The sequence below is a fragment of the Abramis brama genome (assembly GCF_963993115.1).
Source record: "Abramis brama genome assembly, chromosome: 13".
Taxonomy (NCBI): Eukaryota; Metazoa; Chordata; class Actinopteri; order Cypriniformes; family Leuciscidae; genus Abramis; species Abramis brama.
The window spans coordinates 33,577,577-33,593,015 of NC_139975.1; the positions used below are offsets into that span (position 1 = coordinate 33,577,577).

At 39.5% G+C, this 15,439-nt stretch overlaps 1 protein-coding gene across 1 annotated transcript in view; it reads left to right on the plus strand.

Moving 5' to 3' along the window:
* Nucleotides 1-209: 209 nt before the first annotated feature.
* Nucleotides 210-15,439, plus strand: part of plp1a (proteolipid protein 1a) — a 53,140-nt gene continuing 37,910 nt past the window's right edge. Inside the window, exon 1 of the mRNA XM_084134030.1 lies at nucleotides 210-1,029. The gene's annotated coding sequence lies outside the window, so the exon portion shown is untranslated. The remainder of the gene's footprint in view (nucleotides 1,030-15,439) is intronic.

The window sequence follows — 15,439 nt, forward strand, 5'->3', positions numbered from 1 at the left end:
TTTGTATTAACTCGCTTTAATATCTGATCAGAAGACACAGCACAGAGTATACACAAATTATGTGTAGCAACCTCAGAACAAACCTAAGTAGGTGAGCTACTTCTCAAAGTAAAGTCCAGGGACCTATAGCCTAGGGCAGTGTTTCTCAACCTGTGTGCCTTGAAAGTTTATCAAGAAGAGTGCCTTAGGATTAGGAAACTGACAATTTTCACATTCATTGGTCCGGACAAAAAAAAAAAAAAAACTGCCATTTATGTGCCATAAAAACTAAAAACACAGACTGAAAACAGTTTAGGAAGAGCTTGTGTCTTTTGGAATATTAACAGTGCTCATTTGGATTAGGCTATTGAGTTACTAAAACAATCTTTGTCAAATAATACACGGGTTTTCTTCACATTTTGAACGTTTTTGTTTCCATTTGTTTAATTTCAAGATCTGATGTGACTTATCCATTGTTGTTTTTACAGCTACAAAGCTGGGAGCACTAAATGATATTCAGTCACTTTATACACGCTTTTAACATTAAATAAAGCACAAAAATAGTACCTGATATTATCATTGCCACACTTGAGATTGTTGTTCCAGCGCGACGTCGCAGTAAAATAGGATCCGTTTCAAATAGAATCGTCGCGTGTCGCGGCTGGTTAAACTTTGATTAACATGGAAAATTATACTTTTTATCGCGTCGCATGTAGTTAGGACGCGGTCAGAGCGCTTCTGCCTCGATGCCATGTTTGCTCATAGTGTTTGCTACGTTCTGAACCAAAACAACGCAGCACGTGTGTGACGTCGTGTCACATTTGAACGAGCGGAACCGATAAGCGGAATCGTTAAGCAGATACTAACGGTTCCAAGGAATCGATTCACTGGGCACCGGTTCTGAAGAAGAACCGGTTCTCGGTTCCCATCCCTAATTACCGCATTTGCAGCGAACACTTTGAAAAAGATGACTACACAGACACAACACAGCGGGGCCGGTTGAAGAAAAATGCCATTCCGTGGACGAAGACGCGTGCAACCACTGTGGAGGTAATGTGTTCCAACTCTTGTGAGGCTAGTTCTCTATACACGGGTTCGAATAAATAAGGACGACCATCAAACTCAAAAGCCTCTTCCATGTGTTTACCTTTTTCCGGCTACAACTGAGTTCCCACGGGACTTCAGCGCGAGACTACAGCTACCCGTCTAAAACACTATTTAGGCGAATTTAAACAATGGCTAAGTTGCTAAACGCATCTTGTTGTCATGTAAGGGCCCTGTTCATGTTGGACAGACATTTTAATTGCATTGTGAGTCTGTTAACAGGCACAAAGACTCTTTATGTATATGCCCCCATTACTGGCGTTATAGCTGAGTGGGAGCTCTGGACATTAACTGTAGTAGCTCTGTGTTGCAAGCATCGATCCGGTTAGTTTTTTTTCTATAGACAGTACTCACAAAGGTCTAACGATCAAGATTAACTTAAAAATTGCCCGGAGTCCTCTGTTAAAGCCCTCAGATCCCAGGACACATGCATACTCATCAATCCTCTCTGGATTATCAGGAAGAGTTTTATATACACGACTATACGACACACTGGTCAGATCAGCAGAAAGTGTGAGACGAGGAGCTGCTGTGTTTGGATCCAGAGTCACCGGAGCTGCAAAGAGAATAACATCAGATTACAGGATGAAATATGATGATATTAGAAATGTAAATGTAAAACACATATAAAGACTTTGTTGAAAGAGATCATAAATCATGCTATCATAACAGTGGTCTCTCAGTAAAGTACTACTACTACAATGAAATTCTACGTAAGTACAAGTAAAATTAATTTTAAAAAAAAATCCAAAAAAATTCTCAGAGTAAAAGTTACTGAGTTACTTTTTTGTGTAGGGTTGTAATGGTATGAGATTTTCAAAGTATGTTATATAACTGAAAATATCACAGTTTGCGGTATTAATCATCTATTACATAAATAAACAAACAGTATTATTAAATTATGTTTATTATTATTATTATTATTATTATTATTATCATCAGTTAAAATGACAGTTAAATGAATGAAAACTGTTTTTTTTGGTTGAACAAATGCTTTTATTATAACAAACTTGAATCCATTTGTTTGTTTATTAAAATTAAAACATGTCTAATCAACTAAATTCAATAATTGATAATGAATTATATTAACAACTTATTTTTAACAGTAATAATTTATTAAAATATTTAAAAATAATAGAGTCCTATGAAATGTATTTTATTCTGAAAATTAATGTTTCTTTTTATGATTTAATATAAATATATTATCAAAAACGGTGGTAATCAAATTAAAATTTAAACTTTTATCCTTTTATTTTTGGGGGAAGTGCTGAAAAACAGATTTACTAAATTAAACCATGGACAAAAATATATTCTTTAAATAATGTTTAAATAAATTGTATTGTTGTTATTATTATTATTTTGAGAAGTATGTTTTATTGTAGGCCTACAATAGTAATATATTTCTGTCATAATTTAGTTAAACCGAACTTTTATTGTAGTTGTAAATAAAATGATGGAAATGCTCATTAGGCGTTCTCTCAGAGCAGCTCTGGAAATGTTCATGTATTAATGTCCTCATATTGTTTATGAGATGCTGAAAACACCATGAGCGCGTCGAGTGCTTGAGTAGTAGACGAAGCGGCACATCTCATTCACACAGAGACATGCAGATCAAGCACATTATATATTTACAAAAGACTTCTTACACAGTCTTTTTGAGCTTTAGTATTCACAGACCATGTCACCATTGGATTTATTGAACAGCTGTACTTTTGATTTATTCATCCATCCATCAGTTTGCGTGTTTTACATGACAACTAATAAAGATAATAAAGAAAGAAAAAAAAAACTCAGTATTAAGAAATAAGAGGAATGTTCTGCAGGAACACACACATTCATTCCGTGACTTGTTACTGTCATTTCTTAATCCAGTAAATGTTAGAAACGTCTTACATTTATATTCAAATACATACAGTTACCACTGTCAAAAAATACTTGAATTACAAATACTTGAATGTTGACCTTTAAACTTAAATTTAACGTCCATTAACAAATATTTCAGCAAAATAAATATTGTTGCGATGAATATTAAATTGTCTTCCTCTGTTATGCCTGTCAGAAGGCACTCATTCAGTAAAGTCTGAAGATTAATGCAGACTGTCAGGACAAGCATTCATTCAAAATGTAAATACTCATGTAGATTTGTAACACTTACAGGTAAGGATTTAACTGAAAAATGAAACTTTTGCGCCGGGGAAACGTATCACACATTAAACAGCACACACATGTGAAAGCGCCTGACAGGCAAGCCATGTTAAACATTATGCTTGAAGCTTAAAATAAAGATTTCTCATGTTTTGGGCAGCTTGGATCATCTATATCAGCCCTACATTAAAACACACAGAATCAGTGAATCGTGCATCACCTCGAACAAGTTGCTCCTGGGGAAGTAGATGGTCCGAAACGCGTGCTCCTTGTGAAGGCCCTTGCCCTTGCAGGAAGAGCACAGGTCGTAATCTGGGCAAACCGTGCACTTGAACCGAGTCCCCCGCACCCGCCCCTCGCACCCGTCACAGATCACCCCAGGGTGCACCATCGGGGGGTGGCGGGGGGCCGAGCCCATGTGAGAGGGTCCTGGGGAGGTAAAGTGGGCCGCTCCTTGAGGCCTGGCGAAGGAGGACCCGTGAGGAGAGGAGTCACGTCTGTTCTCCTTTGTTTCTGAAAATAGGAGAAATATGACAGGGTTGTTATTAATTGGAGATGTTTGTGTGTGTACTCAAGGGTCTAGTATGGTCAAACTCCTCTTAAATTAATGAATTTGGTAACACTTTATTTTACTGTGTCCTTGTTAGATATGTTACATGTACTTACCATAGTAATAACAGTAAATTGTGCATAATTATATGCAACTAACTCTCAACCACATCCTAACCACATTGGATTCATCAAGATGGTGCCACGGATGGCTGCTTCAGTTTTGAGCTCTTCAGTACTTTTACTGTTCTTGTTTGTTTGTCCTGTTAGATGTAACAATTTTCCCCATCAGTTTTACTAGAAACAAACTCCTTGACATCAGGAACAGCTCACCAAACAACTTTTTGCCGACTTTTGAGCATTCCAACATTTTATTTGACATTATAGTTCGGCGGAGCTACGATCCTGTAGCCTACGCGTGCTTAAGAGCAAATGACACACACGGAGCAACGTTACCCGGACACTTTCACTATCATTCTCTGTGAATTTAACCAATCTAACCTTACCTGCAAACTGCCTAAATTCAGACAGCACATCACCAGCCCCACCAGGGACAGTAATATACTGGACCATAGCTACATTGCTTCAAAGAATGCATACCACTCTGTTCTCAAGCAGCTCCACAGGGGTGGTTATCAGTCAAATACATTTTTACTTTGTGTATATATATACAGTACCAGTCAAAAGTTTGGAAACATTACTATTTTTAATGTTTTTGAAAGAAGTCTCTTATGCTCATCAAGCCTGCAGTTAAAAAAAAAAAAAAAAAAAGTAATATTATGAAATATTATTACAATTTAAAATAATGGTTCTCTTTTTTAATATATTTTAAAATGTAATTTATTTTTGTGATGCAAAGCTGAATTTTCATCAGCAAGTACTTCAGTCTTTGGTGTCTTATGATCCTTCAGAAATCATTCTAATATGATGATTTGATACTCAGTTATTATCAATGATGGAAACAGTTGTGCTGTTTAATATATTTTTTTGGAATACTTTTTTCAGGATTCATTGATGAGTAAAACGTTAACAGCATTTATTCATAAAAACAGCATTTATTCAAAATAAAAACGTTTCTAACAATATAAATCGTTACCATCACCTTTTATCAATTTAACGCATCCTTGTTGAATTGAAGTACTAATTTCTTTTAAAAAAAAATAGTTATTGTTCCCAAGCTTTTGAACGGTAGTGTATATTGTTACAAAAGATTTCTATTCTAAATAAATACAGTTCTTTTTAACTTTTTATTCATCAAATAATCCTGAAAAAAGTATCTCAGGTTATAAAAAAAATATTAAGCAGCACAACTGTTTCCAACATTGATCATAAATCAGCATATTAGAATGATTTCTGAAGGATCATAAGACACCAAAGACTGGAGTACTTGCTGATGAAAATTCAGCTTTGCCTCACAAATAAATTACATTTGAAAGTATATTAAAAAAGAGAACCATTATTTTAAATTGTAATAATATTTCATAATATTACTGTTTGTTTTTTTGTTTTTTAACTGCAGGCTTGATGAGCATAAGAGACTTCTTTCAAAAACATTAAAAATAGTAATGTTTCCAAACTTTTGACTGGTACTGTATGTATATATATATATATATATATATATATATATATATATATATATATATATATATATATATACATACAGTACCAGTCAAAAGTTTGGAAACATTACTATTTTTAATGTTGAAAATAGTTGGTACTGTATATATACATACAGTACCAGTCAAAAGTTTGGAAACATTACTATTTTTAATGTTTTTGAAAGAAGTCTCTTTTGCACGAAAATCCCGCCCTGCAGCTGATTCTAAAGTTTTACCAGAGCCCGTCTGCCTTATTAGACATTCTCTGGTTTTACCCGTCGTCACTGTAACCTAAACCAATGAAATCGACTGCAGGGCGAAAAAAAGCTTTTCCGCTCCGTGTGCGCCGCCGCACTCTCCGTTCCGTCTGTGTGTGTGTGTCTGCGCGCTGCGCTCTCTGCTCAATGTTCAATGTTCGACTCCGTGTTTGCGCTGCGCGTTCTGCTCTGTCGTTAACGGCCCAAACACTCCAATCATGGACCGATCACGCACTGGAAAAGCAAAGTCCGCTCAAATAAGGTGAAATTTCTCAGTAGAAGACTTCTGTTTGCTGAGCTGGTATAGTCATGCTGGCAACAATGGTAAAATGACCTGCTCTGATCACATGCTCTGGTAATAATAGCTTTGTAGGACTATATTTTATTTTGATAATTAGTAAAAAAAAACGACGAAAAAAAAACTTAAATTGATTATGTTGATTGATTATTGAAAAATAATAATACACTGATATATTTATGTTTAATATTATTTTAATATAGGGCTATTTTCTGTTCCTTTTCCCCCCCGGTGTTTCATTTAATTAGGTGATTCTAAGTTTAGGCCTAATTATTGATGATTACAAGCTTGGAGGAATTGCAATTAATTACAGTAAATTGTGCAATTAATTAGTTCATTTTTTTTTTTATCGATTCCCAGCCTTAATTTTTAACAGGGTTTCCGCGGGGCATTAAAAAGCATTAACAGTCCTTAAATTGATTTTGCGATATTTAAGGTCTTAAATGGCATTAAAAATCATTAAATTGTAATCCTACAGGCATTACATTTTGTTATGGTTTTGAAGAAAATGTTATATTATCAATTTATTTGAATATAGTCTTCATAATTAATAATTTGTATTTGCTGTCGCAAAATATGTTAGTGTGATTAAAAACACGTGGAAACAGTTTGGTGATTGCCTCTGGCCGGAGCAAAGTTGCGGAGGTGGAGCGAGTAATTTTGGACAGCAGGAACAACAGGAATAAAACTAGACCAGAAAACTGGGAAAGTGCATGGAAGACAAACAATTTAGAACATGGTTGGTGGTCAAATTAAAGAATGATTTTGCAGCGTTTGTAAAAAGGTATTAAATTGTGTAGCTACAATGGGAATCAACGCCGTAAAATCTCATGCAGTCTGACAGCCACAGATCGACGGTAAAAGGCAGACAGCAGTTATCCAAGTTATGTATAGTAACTTTCTCTCATCAGCCGCTGTTGAAGCTCACTTTGCGTTTTTTTAACGCGTTAACGCATGAGATTATTTTTGTCCAGTTTAACGCTGTTTTTAAACGCGCTGCCTGTGAATGTCCTGTCTATGTGACACACACATACACACACACACACACACACACACACAGAGAAAGATGCGCGCCAGATCGTGCGCACAGACTGCGCACCAGAAAACGGTCCTCTTTCACGCTTGAACGAACAATAAAACACAATTTTGCCAAAATGTCTGTTTTGGGAGTATCCTCATAAAATAAGAGCAGTCTTAAATTAGTGAAATTAAGTCTTTAATGAACGCAAAGAGTTGTGAGAGAATGAGGCGCGTGTTAGATCCGTGTTTCTGTCAGCAGCTGCTCTTAAAGGGACAGCAGCCAATAAAGCTTACTGTCAGTAAAGTTAATCACAGAACAAAGGCACCAGAGAAAATTACTCACTGCTATTGACTAAAGAACTCTTGTAGCTTTAATAAGCATTATATTTAATATATAATTTATGCTGTGCAGACTGTTTGATAACTTCATTCAATCATTTTTTGTATGTTAGACAGGAAGGCCAAAGGTAAATATGACATTTATTATAGGTTTATGTGAGGATTGTTTGTTAAGTTCACTTAAATTAAAAGTTGTCATTTTTTTTTAAGCCTAATGTTAAAAAATTGATATAGCTTTCAATTACACTGTAATGTTGGATGGCTATAATTAATGTTTAAAATTAGGGGGAAGAAATCATTTTTATCCAGATATCAATAGCTGTATTAGTATCAGTAAAACTGGTCTTTATGTTGTCTCTACATTCATTTGTAGATTAACTGTGAAATGATTACATTATAAAATATATAAACTAATATAAACCTAAACAAATGTAAGTTTTTAATTGTGGAAAAAATGTGTGATTAATCAAGTTAAAAAAATATATATATATATATATATAATATCCATGGTTAGTCATGGGTTGTGTATGGCATTAAAAATGAAAAAAATGGCAATAAAAAGGCATTGAAAAGGCATTAAATTTAAATTGAAGATCCCTGCAGAAACCCTGTTTAAATATAAGCAGGCCTACAAGCTGGGATTGGTATTAGGGGTGTAACGGTACGCAAAAATCACGGTTCGGTACGTACCTCGGTTTTAAAGTCACGGTTCGGTTTATTTTCGGCACAGTAAGGGAAAGAAATGCAAACATTAAACTACAGGTTGTTTATTACTATAAACTTTTTTTTAACAATTTGTTTACACTTTTTAATAAAATAAAATATATATAAAATAAAAAAAAGAATAAGAAATAAAATACTGCTGCAAAGCAAAACCAATATCACATAATAAATTTAATGAAAAATATAAATAAATAACTATGATTACAGTGCAGCATTACCAATCCCAGCTTGTAGGCCTGCTTATATTTAAACAGGTTCTCTTACGAGAGGTCTCTCGTACTGCGTAAGATATCTTACGCTAGGGGAAAATCCTTTTTCCGCGAGATATTGAAGCCAAAAATTATCCTTAATTTTGTAATAATGCAAAATGCGTTGCGGCAGCATACAGACATAGGCGAGGCAGCTCGCGCGCCTATTGGCTGTTCTGCGGCAACTGCAGCAGCCTATCGAGCGAGGCCTGGCGTGACGCCAGACCCAATGAGGGTGCTTCGCGCCCGCTGCGTCACATCCCGCCGAAACGGGCGTGGTCTAGGCCTATAAATACCGCTCGCAGGCAGCTATTATCTGATTTTTCATCCTTCAAGCGAAGCACACGCATCGCTGGAGCTGGAGAAGAAGCCGCGCCGTCTGAGAGAGAGCACCTTCAGCGGGACGAGTCACTGAAGTCGCTGGCCGCGCCGCCTTCCTTGCCTTCCTGCTGCGCTTTCCGGCGCTTATATCCTTTACTCTCTGTACTCTGTGTGTGTGTGTGTCGCCGCCGCGACACACATTCTAAAAGGGCGGCGTCTTTTTCAAGATGCCTTCCTGCGGCTCGTGCAGAGCCACACTCAGCGATACCGAAAAAAGATACCGAAAAAAGACGGGGGTCTCAGACCCATACTAGATCTAAGGCAACTGAACAGAGTGCTTGTGAAGCGACAGTTCAGGATGCTCACGACCAGAAAAATCCTCGCGCAGATTCGCCAAGGAGATTGGTTCGTGTCAATAGATCTGAAAGACGCGTATTTTCAAATACAGATAGCGTCACGTCACAGGCGATATTTGAGATTCGCCTTCGAGGGCCAGGCATATCAGTACACAGTCCTGCCATTCGGTTTATCCCTGGCACCCCATACATTTACGAAGTGCATGGATGCGGCGCTCTGAGGGGCGTGCGAGTACTTAACTATTTGGACGATTGGCTGATCCTAGCGCAATCTCGCTCAGTGCTCATAGAGCACACGACCATTTTACTCGATCACCTCGAGAATTTGGGTCTCAGTGTCAATTGGGCGAAGAGCTCTCTGTCCCCCAGTCAGACAATATCTTTCCTGGGCACAGAGTTGGACTCGCTGTCCATGATAGCGCGACTATCACCGCAGCGCGCGGTAGACATTCAGTGCAGCGCGAACTCGGCGCGTCTGTCCCGCTCAAGAAATTTCAGAAAATGCTGGGTCTCATGGCCTCAGCATCATCAGTGCTCCAGTTGGGCCTGCTCCGCATGCGCCCGCTGCAGTTTTGGCTGAAAGCGCGAGTCCCACGCCAAGCGTGGGCATCCGGTCTGCTTCGCCTCAAGGTCAATCAGAAGTGCGTCACAGCTCTGAAACCTTGGAAAGCGGACGACTGGTACCAATCAGGTGTAAGCCTGGGGACTTCCTCGAGGGTGAGAGTGGTGTCCACAGACGCATCCACCTCGGGATGGGGAGCGCTGCTCGAGGGCAGACCGTTCTTCGGCCAGTGGTCAGAACGGGAGAAGCTCCTGCACATAAACTGCCTCGAAATGCTGGCAGTGGACAACGCACTGACGCGTTTTTGTCCCCAAATAAAAGGACACCACGTCCTGGTCCGCTCGGACAACATGTCTGTGGTGTCCTACATAAATCGCCAGGGCGGCCTCAGGTCCAGGAACCTGTACAGGCTAACAGAACGCCTCCTGGTATGGGCTCAGCGCAACCTGCGCTCGCTGAGAGCAGCGCACGTGCCAGGGCTCCTAAACATAGGACCAGACAGACTGTCCAGGAACAATGTTCCGGCAGGCGAATGGTCTCTACACCCACAGACAGTCCAACTGCTGTGGAAGAAATTCGGCAGAGCGAAAGTAGACCTGTTCGCGTCTCAAGAAAACGCTCACTGTCCGGAATTTTTCTCCAAGAGCAGGGATGCGCTGGCTCATGTATGGCCCCGCCGCCCGCTCTATGCTTTTCCCCCCGTCTCTCTCCTGCCTCAGGTGATAGAGCGGATCAGGGAAGAAGGATGCTCAGTGCTGCTCGTAGCACCGTTCTGGGAAAACCAACCTTGGTTCCCAGTTGTGATGCAGCTAGCGAGCACTGCCCCGTGGCCAGTGCCAGTGAGGAGAGACCTCCTCTCTCAGGCCCACGGCTCGATCTGGCATCCTCACCCGGAATTGTGGTCCCTTCATGTCTGGGCCATCAACGGGTACATGTCGAACTCCCTAAGGGAGTATTAAACACGATCACGCAGGCTAGAGCTCCGTCTACGAGACGGCTCTACTCCTCGAAATGGTCAGTGTTTTCGGGCTGGTGCACAGCCCGTGGCGTGTCACCCACAGACTGTGGAGTGACGGAGGTGCTTTCCTTCCTACAAGAGCTGTTGGATAAGGGCAGGACCCCTTCCACGCTCAAAGTTTATGTGGTGGCTATAGCAGCGTTCTCAAGAACAACGCTTCGTCAGTCAATAGGAAGGAACGATTTAGTCATCCGCTTCCTTAGAGGGGCTAAGAGACTGAATCCTCCCAGACCTCCCTCAGTCCCCGTATGGGACCTTTCTACGGTACTGGAAGCCATGAAAGGTGGACCATTCGAGCCCTTACAGACGATTGATCTGAAACATCTGTCTTTCAAGACTGTGTTTCTGCTGGCTCTCGCTTCAGTGAAGCGCATAGGGGATTTACACGCGCTCTCTGTGAGCGCGACGTGCATGGAATTTGGGCCTAATGACTCAAAAGTTATACTCAAACCTAAGCAGGGTTATGTTTCAAAATCCCTCAACACACCGTTTAGGGCGCAGGTCATCTCCCTGTCAGCCCTACCGGTCCCTGATGAGGAAAGAGACGCAGGCCTCCTTTGCCCGGTCAGGGCATTACGAGCTTATGTGTCTTGCTCGTCTGTTTTCAGACAGACAGAGCAGCTCTTTGTTTCGTTCAGTGGACGTTCTAAGGGACTAGCCGCGTCGAAACAGAGCCTATCCAGATGGATAGTTGATGCTATAGCGCTAGCATACGCCTCCAAGGGCATGCAGTGCCCGTTGGGTGTCAGAGCGCACTCCACGAGAGGCATGGCCTCTTCGTGGGCCTGGTCGAGTGGGATTGCCTTGCAAGATATTTGTACGGCGGCAGGCTGGGCCTCCCCGTCTACATTTATAAGGTTTTACAACCTAGAGGTTCCCGCCCTGCAGGCCAGGCTGCTGTCGGTCTAGTTAACCAGAGACCTCTCGTAAGAGAACGTACTCGGTTACTAACGTAACCTCAGTTCTCTCTAGAAGAGGGAACGAGTACTGCGTATCTTGCCGTGCATGCGCACGCTCTGGTTGTTTCGATGATGAAAAACCAGATAATAGCTGCCTGCGAGCGGTATTTATAGGCCTAGACCACGCCCGTTTCGGCGGGATGTGACGCAGCGGGCGCGAAGCACCCTCATTGGGTCTGGTGTCCCGCCAGGCCTCGCTCGATAGGCTGCTGCAGTTGCCGCAGAACAGCCAATAGGCGCGCGAGCTGCCTCGCCCATGTCTGTATGCTGCCGCAACACGTTTTGCATTATTACAAAATTAAGGATAATTTTTGGCTTCAATATCTCGCGGAAAAAGGATTTTCCCCTAGCGTAAGATATCTTACGCAGTACTCGTTCCCTCTTCTAGAGAGAACCGAGGTTACGTTAGTAACCGAGTACGGTTTCTGCAGGGATCTTCAATTTAAATTTAATGCCTTTTCAATGCCTTTTAATGCCATTTTTTTCATTTTTAATGCCATACACAACCCATGACTAACCATGGATATTATATATATATATATATATATATATATATATATATATATATATATATCAAATCAAATCAAATCAAATCAAGTATATTTGTATAGCGCTTTTCACAATACAGATTGTATCAAAGCAGCTTCACAGTATTAAAATAAAATAATACAACAAAGTTTGTTTCTAGTGGAATTTATTGATTGATAGAATAAAATTAAATATCCCCAAAATATCCCCAACTGAGCAAGCCAAAGGCAACAGTGGCAAGGAACCGAAAAAACTCCATCAAGCGGCCTAATGGTGTCCTAAAACTCCATCAGGTGACCTGATGGAGAAAAAAAAAACCTTGGGAGAACCCAGGCTCAGTCGGGGGCCAGTTCTCCTCTGGCATTTATGAACTAGAGGCCGGATTGTAGTTTGAAACTGTGAGATTAACAATATTATATGAATGCCTGGCTGAAAAGATGCGTCTTTAATCTAGTTTTAAACTGGGAGAGTGAGTCCGAGCAACGAACAGTATCAGGAAGGCTATTCCAGAGTTTTGGAGCCAAATGTGAAAATGCTCTCCCTCCTTTGGTGGATCTGGATATCCTAGGTATGACCAAAAGCCTTGAATTTATTGATCTTAAAGAGCGCGATGGATTATAGGGTGATAGAAGATCCGTTAAATAGACTGGAGCTAAGCCGTTTAGGGCTTTATAAGTCAGTAGCAATACCTTGTAATTAATACGGAACTTTATAGGTAACCAATGTAGTGATGATAAAATCGGTGTTATATGATCATATTTTCTTGATCTAGTAAGAACTCTAGCGGCTGCATTTTGGACTAACTGTAGCTTGTTTATTGAGGATGCAGGACAACCGGCTAATAAAGCATTACAGTAATCTAGTCTCGAGGTCATGAATGCATGAACTAACTTTTCTGCATCAGAAACTGATAGCATATTACGTAGCTTAGCAATGTTTCTAAGGTGGAAAAAGGCCACCTTAGAAAATGTTAGAAACCTATGTTTCTAAGGTGGAAAAAGGCCACCTTATATATATATATATATATATATTAACTTGATTAATCACACATTTTTTCCACAATTAAAAACACTTACATTTGTTTAGGTTTATATTAGTTTATATATTTTATAATGTAATCATTTCACAGTTAATCTACAAATGAATGTAGAGACAACATAAAGACCATTTTTACTGATACTAATGCAGCTATTGATATCTGGATAAAAATGATTTCTCCCCCCTAATTTTACACATTAATTATAGCCATCCAACATTACAGTGTAATTGAAAGCTATATCAATTTTTTAACATTAGGCTTAAAAAAAAAATATGACAACTTTTAATTTAAGTGAACTTAACAAACAATCCTCACATAAACCTATAATAAATGTCATATTTACCTTTGGCCTTCCTGTCTAACATACAAAAAATGATTGAATGAAGTTATCAAACAGTCTGCACAGCATAAATTATAGATTAAATATAGACTAATGCTTATTAAAGCTACAAGAGTTCTTTAGTCAATAGCAGTGAGTAATTTTCTCTGGTGCCTTTGTTCTGTGATTAACTTTACTGACAGTAAGCTTTACTGGCTGCTGTCCCTTTAAGAGCAGCTGCTGACAGAAACACGGATCTAACACGCGCCTCATTCTCTCACAACTCTTTGCGTTCATTAAAGACTTAATTTCACTAATTTAAGACTGCTCTTATTTTATGAGGATACTCCCAAAACAGACATTTTGGCAAAATTGTGTTTTATTGTTCGTTCAAGCCTGAAAGAGGACCGTTTTCTGGTGCGCAGTCTGTGCGCACGATCTGGCGCGCATCTTTCTCTGTGTGTGTGTGTGTGTGTGTATGTGTGTGTCACATAGACAGGACATTCACAGGCAGCGCGTTTAAAAACAGCGTTAAACTGGACAAAAATAATCTCATGCGTTAACGCGTTAAAAAAACGCAAAGTGAGCTTCAACAGCGGCTGATGAGAGAAAGTTACTACACATAACTTGGATAACTGCTGTCTGCCTTTTACCGTCGATCTGTGGCTGTCAGACTGCATGAGATTTTACGGCGTTGATTACCATTGTAGCTACACAATTTAATACCTTTTTACAAACGCTACAAAATCATTCTTTAATTTGACCACCAACCATGTTCTAAATTGTTTGTCTTCCATGCACTTTCCCAGTTTTCTGGTCTAGGTTTATTCCTGTTGTTCCTGCCAGGGCCGGCCCTGACCAATTTGCTGCCCTAGGCAAGATTTTACCTGGCGCCCCATGCATCACAGCCCATTTCACCCTGTCATTGTGTTCATGATTTAGCATATATATATATATATATATATATATATATATATATATATATATATATATATATATACACACACACACACACACACACACACACACACACACACACACACACACACACATTACAGCAGAACTGTTTCCAACACTCATAATAAATCATCATATTAGAATGATTTCTAAAGGATCATGTGATAGAGTAATGATGCTGAAAATTCAGCTTTGCATCACAGAAATAAATGATCATTTAAAGTATAATAAATTGAAAACAAATTATTTTAAATTGTAATAATATATCACAATATTCAATTTTTTTCTGTATTTTTTATCAAATAAATGCAGGCTTGATGAGCAGAAGAAACTTCTTTCAAAAACATTAAAAATAGTAATGTTTCCAAACTTTTGGCCTGTACTGTATCCCCCCAAAACTGCACAACTGTAGAGTAAAACATTAATAAAAAAGTGATAATAAAAAATGCGTCTTAAAACTGACATGATTGTTACAAAATCACAGTCTGGGGACTCAGAACTCAGAACAACTGCTAACATTAAGTTTAAGGTAAAAATAACTGCCATGAAATTATAGTATCTTACTCCTATGCAATAAATTGTTCATTCACTACATCACTTTACCTCTGTCTTTATCCTCTTCTCTTCTTTTTGGCACTGTATCTATCGCAGACTATGCTCATTTATAATGTGTCATGTAAATTCGGCCTTCCGTCACAATCAGGAAACTTTCACCGTGTCTAGAACTGGCGCGAGCTGCCAGGCCCGTTTCTACGAGCTGTGTGTTAACTAAAGCAGTGCTGTCTACATTGGATGCGGCGTCGGGCACGCTACACAACAAATTACCAACAACTGATCGCGCGCGCGCTCTGTTTCTGACGCACTTCAAGCACTCGATGGGCGGGGGAAGATTGAAGAGCCGGACTTTTTTTTTTTTTTTTTTTGCTTTATTTGGTAGTATTTCGAATTAATGGTTTTAAAATAGTAGCCTATTATAAAAAAAAAAAAATGTAAAAAAAAAAAAAAAAAAAAAAATCACTCATTCTGGCGCCCCTATGGATGAGTGGCGCCCTTAGCATTTGCCTATACCGCCTATGCCGCGGGCCGGCCCTGGTTCCTGCTGTCCAAAATTACTCGCTCC